The following is an 11189-nucleotide window of genomic DNA, read 5'->3' as shown; positions in this document are numbered from 1 at the left end:
CAGTTCATGCATACACATCTGCACTAGCAAAACAGGTATATTAATGCACACGCATACATCTTTACAACTATCCCATTTACACAGCTGTAAGCGCATACGGCACCGGTCGAAATGAACATGTTTGCTCATTTTTTAAACTCTTCGGACTTTTTTTTTCATTTTTTAAACTCTTTGAACTCTCATTCTTTACGAACTCTCCATCTTTCCTTGTTGCAAAACGTTCTGGAATGAAATTAAGTTTTATTAAATTAAATTCAGTTCACATTTTCTAAACGAAACAAAAGCTATGCAATAGTTATATTCTATTTATTTCGGACTATTACCCTTATCTTTTTCTTAGTTGCTTCACGACGTTTCGGCCAACTATTCCTCTGGGATAAGAACTCTGAATCTCCTGACCGCAGCCACTGCAATTAGTTATTGTCGTCTCACCACGTTTTTTGCCAAGTAAGCCTCTGGCCGGCTTTGGGTAGGATTGAAACCGTTATCTTCAGACAATTCTCACCTGGAACTGTAGAGATTCAACTGCGCCACGGGCCCCGAAGGGCGATCAAAGTTGAAATATTTGGTCCTATAAATTCATTTTTATTTATTATCTGATCATCCATGGTCGGATCTGTACCGAATGGTATATATATTATTTTAATTGCAATTCATTATCGAGAGGAGTATTATTTATTAAGTTTTATTTATTGCGGACTATTCATTTTTTTAGTTGCTGTTTCACGACGTTTCGGCCAACTATTCCTCTGGCCTTCGTCAGGTGGTAACTACAACGGGATAGGAACTCTGAATCTCCTAACTGCATCCACTGCAATTACTGCCTTTCGTAGTTGTTGTCGTCTCACGTCGTGAAACAACTAAGAAAAAGATGCGGATAATAGTCCGCAATTAATAAAATTAATAAATAATACTCATCTCAATAATAAATTCCAATCAAATAATAGTTATATTCTAATTAACATAAAAAATAACTAACTTTTAAATGTTACTTTCAGCTTAGATGAAATACTTATGATCGCACTTAGCAGATAATACTGACTCTAAATAACTATAAATGAAGTTAATTTTGTACATAAACTAGCAGGCTACCCGGCGTTGCCCGATCGTAAATTATCTTTAAATATATTTTAATTTATGCAGAGTCCATATTTATTATTTTAAAATCAATTCTCTACTGATTATCATATTATACCCAATATGTGGTAGTAATTTGAAAAGATAAAATGAAAACGTGGAACTTGGGTGTCATCGGTGGGAATCGAAACCAAAGCATATAGCTCTCCAGCTGTATTCGTTGCCCTCTGAGCCACGTCCATATAAAAATTTAAAATAGCGCTGTTTAACCTCTAAATGTATATTTGCGCATGCGTAGAAGAGTCCTTTGTCGATTTATGCCTGCCAAGTTCCATTTATTTCAATTTTCAATCTTGACCTCTTATCAGTGATTTTTGCTGATTACAATCAACTTTAATTTGTTCCACAGCTCCAACCCCCCTGTATATCAAATTCCAAGTCTGTAGACCAAAAATTGATAGAGTAGTTTTGTAGAGACTGTTCCTCAGGTAGACAGACAAGGTCACTATACACACACACACACACACACACACACACATATATATATATATATATATATATATATATATACACTAACCCTTATCCCTGAGTGGCTTCCGGGCCTTGATAAGTGGTGATCACTGTGTAAAAAAAAACAAATATATATATATATATATATATATATATATATATATATATATATAGCGTGGTCATCTTAAAAGTAGCTCAGAAAAATGTAGTAGAGAGGAGGAACATTCCTTTATCGTTTAAATTACCTGCAGCATCGTTTAAATTACCTGTAGTATTGTTTAAATTACCTATAGTGTTATAAAAAATGCTGGAAGCGCTGCCCGTTGACATCTATGCATTTCTGGGCACGTTTAACAACGTTTGCAGATATTGCCCGTAGATATTCTCTGGTGATTCTCCTAATGTGAGGATTATTTTCATAAACTTTTTGTTTTAAAGTCCCCCAAAGATTTAAAAAAGAATCACATGATGACAAACCCAGGGAACATGGTGGCCATAATTTCGTTACATTTTTTTTAGTTTACGGTTATTATTATGTCAATACCGTCTCTTTTCGTTATTATTATATCAATACCGTCTCTTTTCGTTATTATTATATCAATACCGTCTCTTTTCGTTATTATTATGTCAATTCGTCTCTTCAGAAAAATTAGAAATTATTTGTTTACGTAGAAAAAATGCATGACAGTATAATGTTGCAAGAAGAAAATAGATTCATAAAAGACCCAACATTTCTGGTCTATTGGCTACTAAGCTACCAGATCATAAAAAAAACTTGAAAAAAAAATCAATATTTGAAGATTCGGAAGAGGGTTCAGCTTTACATACCGCGTTCTAGTAAATCGATTCCTTTACACCCCTTGGCTCCTCCAGCCCCCATCTGCCATTATTATTGTTTTCTTCTCTTTTTTGCGACTTTTAACTTTGAAAAAAGTTAGATCTGCCCCCCCCCCTGTCATTATTTTTTTATTTATTTACGACTTTTTAACAGGTGTTCTTGCATCTAACGACCCGCGCTATTTTTTTAAATAGTGCTAGTCTACCCGTTGGCCCTTAAAGGTTAAGATAAAAATTGTTTAAAATAAAAAGTGATTTTGACATTATATTGTCTTTTATTGTCTTGAGAAAACATTTTTTAAGTGATGAGTGAAAAAAAACAAAACTCAGGAAGCCTTCAGTACACTACTACAAGCACTAATTAAAATTAAGGAAGCCCTACTAAAAGCACTACTAAAACAAAGTTTCTACTTCTCCCCTTATTGAAGAGAAAATATTTTTAGTAAGGCCTAAAAATATGTCAGAATCCACAAGAGTGTTACTAAAACAGTAAATATGGTTATAAATATGAATCTAGTTATATATTGTATATTTATATTTAAATCATTTTTTTAACTCAACAGGGTTAAATTACATTCATTTATTTGTAAGGAAAACACGTTAAAATAAGTTAAAACAAAAATATATTTTTGAATGTTTGCATGTTTTAAATAGCAGCGGTGGCTTTTAATCTTTTTCAATTATTTTTGTGTATATATATATATATATATATATATATATATATATATATATATATATATATATATATATATATATATTAAACACTATAGATCTAAGCAAAAATAATGAAAAATCTGTGTAATACACGAAACGGAAGTATTATATTCCAAAATCACAGTATCTTTCCACCTCCAAAAAGTCCTTTAAAATTAATAAACTTAGGTTGTCGGAAATAACTTTTAAAATTCCAGGAAACAAATAGTTTCTAAGGTATGAAAAAATTATAATTTCAAAAAAGGGCATTCGAAAATCTATAAAAGCGGTCATTTTAAAGAAAATTTTGGAGGTGGACCTAATGTAAAAAATTACCATTTTTTTATTCTATGTGTGAGGTTTGAAATATCAATGCAACACAATTATCAAAAAAAAAAAAAAAAAGCGATGATTTAAAAAATTAATAAATACAGTATTTAATTTTTTGTTGTTTTCAAATATTTTGTAGCATTTATTTTTAATTATTTTATTGTATGAGGTGCGAGATTTGAAATGTACATACTGCAACGCAATTATTATCCAAATAAATTTTCTTTTTTGTTGTTAGGAAAGAAAAACCAGTGAAAAATGAAGATACTAGAACTAATACATAAAATAAAATATAGAAAAAACAACAAAACAAAAACGAAAATTCAACAAACTAAAAAAATTCAAATATTTAGCAGCAATTATTATCCAAAGAAAAAAAAAGCGGTAATTAAAAAAACTAGTTTCGTTTCGTTTCCTTAGAGGAGAATTCCATGTTTTCGTTCATGAATCATCTTCCGCTCATGAATACAACTTTGAAACGAACTATTTTACATTTCGGTATCGGGTAAGGACTTGGTCAACATTACCCATTTATTTTTAGAGACCAACTTTTGCTTGTATCTATAAAAACATAAAACGTCAACACTTAAGAAAAAAAGAAGTCGGGTATTTTCCAATGTAGACAACAAAATGAAAAAGTGGTCAAAAATGCTAATAAATAAAAACACAAAAAAGTAGGTTAAACATCCCAACAGTGCTTAGCCTACAAGCGATTTACATTGAATAATACCCAATTAATTTCTACTGAGACAATATTCATATCACATGTAAACTATGATTGTATTTTCTATCACGTACGAATGAGACACGAATCGTATAAAGTTTGTTTAGATAAAATGTATTTAGAGTTTTCATCTGTGTAAGAGCCTACATAGCTCAGTCGGTAGAGCATCAGACTTTTACGGCTAAAACTGTGAGTAAGTTATCTGAGGGTCTGGGGTTCGAGTCCCCATGTGGGCTTAATACCTTTTTGTCATATATATATATATATATATATATATATATATATATATATATATACCACAAAAAAGGTATTAACCCACATTAGGTACATATATATATATATATATATATATATATATATATATATCCACATTAGGTACATATATATATATATCCACATTAGGTACATATATATATATATATATATGTACTCTGTATATGTATGTGTTATATATACATATATATACACACACACATATATATGTGTTATATATACATATATATACACACACATACATATATATATATATATGTGTTATATATATATATGTGTGTGTGTACTCTCTCTCTCTCTCTCTCTCTCTATGTACTCTACTAGGGACGATTTTTGCGAGTAAAGTTTAAAACGTTTATTTGCTTTCAAACGCAGATAGTGTCGAGTCTTGATCGAACAATAAAATGTCTGACATTAGACGTCCATCTGGAAGTCTCCATAATCTTTCAAACATCGAAAAATTATACAGGTAGAAGATTACATTTTCGCACGATTCGTGACATTTATTGGATGGGTTTTTATAAGTATTTTGTTACATTTTCGATTTTTGAGCGATTATCGGGACTCCTTAGATGACCGGCAAATATCAAACATTTTCTTAGGTACATAAAAAGTAACTTTTTTTTAATTACATTTTCGTTTTGTTGGCTATACTGGAAAATATCTCAAACCTTTCATTTGTTTTAATGTCTGATTCTCGCTTATGATTCGGATGGTCTCGTGTTCAAATCGTGGAGCATCCCGATTATAAATTGTTTAGCATGTATGAAATAACTATTGATCTTTTTGGAGTATTCTGATAATTTTACTAATTTTTTTAACTCTCAATATTTGTCCACATTTTTAATACAAGCTTTCAGTTACATACATTTCGAAACTTCTTCAAAAGAGATTTTTTTTAAACCTGATTTTCTTTCTCCAATGAAGAAAACACCAAAATTTTCAATTTTTACTTTTTCTTTATTTTTCTGTTTTCGTTTATAACTTGTAGAATTTGTGCAGTCAGGGCGTGGTGTTGGAAATAGTACGATGAGTGAAAGTTCCAATAATTAGTGTCAGTTACACGGTAAAATGAAATGCGAATGTCTGTATGTGGCTTACTTGCCATGAAATATTTTCATACTGATACTAAGCTCTACTGATGTGTTTTGATAAAGTTATCTGAGGGTCAAATGTTAAGCCCCGCTTTATTCGCTTGCAGTCATTACGATGTTGTTGTCATTCACTGAATCACATAATTACATAATTATTTGCAGTCATTAATGTTTATATTTACATACTACACGCATATATTGGCTCATTTACTTTTATTATTTAACTCCATATTAACAGTTTGACTCTGAATGAAATTTGCAAAATCCTTTGATCATTTATCCTAAATAAGCAGCAACTTTTGCCAGTGTCCATGAAAGATAACACATCAACTGTTCGGTAAAAAAACGAAAATTTCTTTCGCTTATGGTGCGGACGGCCTCGTTTTCATAAAGAAAAATTGTCAATGAAAAAATGTGTTGATGCTTGTCAAACATTAGTAAATTCTGAAATAAAGCCGAGAGACAAAAGAACACATTATCTTTATTCTGAGCTCCCAACATCAACAGAGATTACACCATTCCTTTAATGATCCGGTCCCTGTTGATTTTGCGGTGGGAGTTTAATTCTGTGCAGTTCTAGGAGGTCCACCATCCCAGGCCTTGCCTTCTCCCTTTGAGAAGGGGTTAGTTTATTGCTAATAGTCTGAGCCGCCCTCATGGAAATGTCTGGGCACTTTTTGCAGTTCGTAGTGCCTCTCCTTGGGGTGCTGACTTCTCAATCCTACTTTTTAACCCTGATTAAGTTCTTGCAGTGGGAGTGAAATAAACAATTACAGTCTTAAGCATGAAAAAAAAAACCCAAAAAAACTAAAGAGTTATGTCTTTAATTTTTCTCATACTTAAACTTTTTGATAATTTATTTTTCAACAGAGTCCCCTGTAGTGCACGATACTTAAAACTTTTCATACTTCATTTGCGTGTCTTAAATTTTTTTGAATTCACGAATAAATGTATTTACATTTTCACATTGTACTTGTTAGAATTGTTTGTATCTGTCTTTGCTCTGTTAACTATAGGTAAAAATACTCGACAAAATTGATTAATCTATAATATAAAGCTGAACGTGTGTGTGTGTGTGTGCATGTGTGTGTGTGTGTGTGGTTGACTATTTTTAAAAACTGATTACATATAATGATAGAAGATGTATCGAGGATCAGGAATGGGCATGTTTAATCTGGCAGAACGGTGGTTCATAAAAATTGTGGGGTCTGCGTTCGCGCCTGGACCCCAAAGTATGGAAATAAAAAATGAAAAAAAAAACGTTTACAAGTGTTTTTGATATAGATGTACATAATAATACTTTGATAAGTATGTTTCAACTTAAATAGGGATGGTATAATAAAATTGCGGGGTCTGCATTCGCGCCTGTACTCCATGGAAATATGGCACAAACTTTAACAAAGACTTTTCATGTGTATTTGCGTAAGTATACTTTGATAATTATGTTTCAGTTTGAAGAAATTGGTATAATAAAATTATTGTGTGTTCGGTCGCGCCTGACCTCCATAGAACGTAAATATGTCACAAAGTTTAACAAGGTTTTTTAAAAGGGGCGAGGGTCCACAATAACACCTTAACTTTAATCTTAATTCACGTTAGCTTTTATTTATTTTTTTAGTTGAATCATATTGTGTCCAATAAATTCACCTCATAGATTCACGTTCTTATTAAAGTGAAAGGTCCTTCCCCCAAATATCGGGACTTTAGACAATTCTCGACACAAATTCTGCATAACTCTGGGTTTTTTTTCCTTCTCCACTTGCACGTGGCATTCTTTCGAAAATAGATAAATAAATAATAAGAAATAAGAACGTTACTTGTTATCGTTTCAAAAGAAGGAAAACATCCTACTCACGTGATTACATGTCTTTTAAAAACATTTACATAACCTTTTTATTTTTATTTATATATCTGTTTAAGCTTTTTTGTCAGTGTACTAGAAGGAATTCAGTTGATTACAACCCTTTCTGCGTGTTCTTTACATTACAATAGTACAACCCTGAATCCGACGGCGCAATACTACACCGTTCAATACTGTAAAACTGAAATGAAGCTGTTCTGCTTGAAAAGGATGCCATTTTCTTCTTATTCATATTTATATAGCTTCTTTGCTTTAAAAAAACTAAACGTGTTTACTTTTTTAATATTCCATTTTGCTGTTTCGGATTATTTTACTAAAGTAAGTAAAGCTTCATTATTTTTCAAAACTGTTTTTGTTTCTTTGTTTTTCGATATTTCGTCGATATTATTTAGTTAAAAAAAAGCCAACAAACGACTACCCGAAAACATAATTATACAAGAAATAAATGTTACCATAGTCAATAAAAGTTCAGTTCATGTTTTTTTTTTTTGGTTCGAAATAGTTTTTAATGCTCTTTACTTGAAATAGTTTCAGCGAACCGAAATTAAAACGAAATTTGAAGCGATAACTACTTAAATTAATTTTTATATAAACTACACATGTCATAATCGAATATTCCTCAAGCACAAAATAACGGAAAACATTAAAATATGTTTATAAATATTCCTTACGTTGACGGAACTCTCTTAAATTGTTAACACAGAATGCTCAGGTGCTCCTCCTTAAAATTGAAAACGGGGCTCTCCATTTCAAAGTCGCTGCCATTTTGATTTTTTTTTAACCGGTTCGTGAATTTTTTTTTTTTTTTTTTTTTACAAGCTACTTAAAAATACAAACCAATGAACTTTTCTCCCATAAAAGTAACTTTTATTGACTATGGTAACATTTATTTATTGTATATTTATATTATTATATGTATAACATTTTCTCTTTGTAATGAAACATCATTTTATTGGTCACTCTTGGCTACGAATGGAAACAAAGTTGATATAAAAATATATATATATTCGCGAAAATTATCTTTACTTTCATCATATTTTGCTGAGGGTAAAATTTTTGAGTATCAAAACCTATCTTTTCATAACCTATCATACTTTCATAAATCACAGTCCATTTTCTGTAGGCTGTTTTTGAACCCAGTAAACGACGGGTACTTCTGCTAGTAATATAAAAAGGAAATAAATTTTAACATTTTCAATAAATCATAGCAAATTTTGTGAAAAAAATGATTGCTAAAAACACTCATCTTTTTATGTCATATATTTTTTTGTCAAAATTCTATTATATGTAACCTATGTGCACAAAAACAACAATTATGAACTCAAATAATGTTTAACCAATTAATGATTTACATAGAATAATTCTTAAATAAATTTACTTGAGAAAACATTCGTATCAAATGTATTGTGTATTTTCTATCACGAATGAAACGCAACCCCTATAAACTTTACTTAGATAATAAGTACTTAGTATATGAGCCTACGTAGCCCAGTCGACAGAGGGTGAGATTTTTATGATTTCTGTTCATTGATCCAAAGGTAGAGACCCCAATTTTTAAAAATCCGTTTTTCCCTTTTCATAATATTTAGTCACTATGATTTTTTTTTGTTAATTTAATTAAAAGTCGTTTGTAACGATTAATGTTTACGCTTACATGTTACGAACGTTTCCTGTCTCATTTAATTTGTAGACATTTTGCAACAATAGACAACAAAGCAAAAAGTCAAAAACAAATAAGTAATAAATGTTACAAAAGGTAAGTAAAGCTATTCTTGGGCCTACACAGTTTTGTGTAACTTATTTTAAAGTGTTTATTTACTTCAAAACAAGTAGTACCGAGTTTTAAGCTATAACAAGAAAAAATGCCCGACATGAGGCGGTCATCTAATGAGTCTGAAAAAATTAACTATACAAAATGTTGATAGAAATCCACCCAAAAAGTGCCATAATGTAAACATTTATTTATTTTGTATTTGTTTTTTTTATTTATTTATTTTTATTTTTTTTTTTTTGCCAATTTTTCTTTTGTTGTCTATAGTGCAAAATGTCGTAATCTTCTTAAATTATTTAACTCCATAATAACACAATGGCTCTGAACAAAAATTTGCGATCAAAAGTTGAATCAAGTCTTTTGTCTGGTCATTTATTTGTTAATAGACACCAAATGTTGCTCGTGTCCGCTACAAATAAGACATAAACGCTTCAGTAAAATTAAAACGCAAAGACTGAAATTTTCATTTGTTTTTTCTCTTATTTTGTTTTAATTTATCACTCGTAGAATTTGCGCAATCAAAACGTCGTGTTGGAAATAGTACGCGCAATAAAAGTTCGACCGATTAGTGTAATAATTTAGACGTTAGAATGAAACATGAATGTTTACATATATATATATATATATACATATATATATACATATTTATATACACATACATACACATACATACATACATACATACATACATACATGATGAGTGCAACGTCTTGTTAGACGAGTGCCACTCCCTCAGACACTTAAAGTCCATGGGCCCCAAAATGACTTCCATCGCCACAGGACCATTTTAATAGACAAATCCCTGAGGGAGTATCTGTACACATATGATGTTACAGAGTCTTAGCTTTGTACGACAGCTAAGTCTCTCTCTCTCTCTCTCTCTCTCTCTCTCTCTCTCTCTCTCTCTCTCTCTCTCTCTCTCTCTCTCTCTCTCTCTCGGTTCAAAATGTTGAGATCCAGCAACAAGCAAGGGCAAGATAGCTAGCAACAAGTTAAACTGTAGATCAGCTTAATGCGTGTACTGGTCTCCCGCTTTCTGGTTTTTTAAATCAGAGATTTGGTTCTCCTAGAAAGGTTGCCTTCACCACGGCTTACGGGAGCCCAACACACACATATACACACAAACACACACATACATACACACAAACACACACAATGCTTACTGACCCCGAAAAAGGGTTTATTCGCCCTTTGGAAGGTCTTGTTTTTAATCCTTCAGGGAGACTAGCCACCTCCCTCACCAAACAAGTATGGTGGGGGAACCAGTTTAGTCGCCGGTGACCTAACCATGAGGCACGTAGTACTGGGTTACATGGTACCAGTAGTATATAACATGACTTGACATCCATCCATCCATCCATCCATCCATCCATACATACATACATAAATACATACATACATATACGCACATATGTATATATATAGAGAGAGTCAAATAGTTAACATTATAAACTGATCTGTTTAGTCAAGTTAGCAGTTGACAGGTATAGTTTTCTCATATGACGTCACAGGTCTTGGATTATCTCAAAAATTTTCATCAAATATCACAAACATTATTTTCATAAGTATTATTTTCTTGAAATATTGTTTAAAAGCAAATATATTATTTTTCTTAAATATTAAACCGAATTAATCAGGTTGGATAAAACAAAATATTGAGGATGAAGAAATGTTTTATTCGTCTGTGTAACAGGATAAGGTATTTCTCGTTTCTCATGAATAACTAAACTCTGTTTTCAACTTACGATTGTTTTTTTTACAAGTGTATCATCACTTAGCTAGGCTCGAAGGTCACTCGAGGATGAGGGCCCATAAGGGTCGGTGAGATAACGTCGTAATGATAGATAGTGATGGGAATTTAGTAGAATTTTATTAAGGGGACAGCTCAACAAAAACTTGTTTACATTGTACTAGAAAACAACCATATTGTAGCCAGCTGGAAAGCAGCACCGCAGTACAGAATTCCACTTGTGGACAGTTTTAGGAAATAAACTTTATTCATAGAATTGGGTTTAGTTT

At 31.5% G+C, this 11189-nt stretch overlaps 1 non-coding gene across 1 annotated transcript; it reads left to right on the top strand.

The window, feature by feature from the left end:
- Positions 1–4312: 4312 nt before the first annotated feature.
- Positions 4313–4407, top strand: Trnak-uuu (transfer RNA lysine (anticodon UUU)). Its single transcript has 2 exons — positions 4313–4349; positions 4372–4407. It is a non-coding gene; the product is annotated as a tRNA-Lys (tRNA).
- Positions 4408–11189: the final 6782 nt, after the last annotated feature.

The sequence above is a fragment of the Euprymna scolopes genome, chromosome 2, assembly GCF_053919585.1.
Source record: "Euprymna scolopes isolate OS-2025 chromosome 2, ASM5391958v1, whole genome shotgun sequence".
Classification (NCBI taxonomy): Eukaryota; Metazoa; Mollusca; class Cephalopoda; order Sepiida; family Sepiolidae; genus Euprymna; species Euprymna scolopes.
This window is presented reverse-complemented; position numbering and strand designations above follow the sequence as displayed.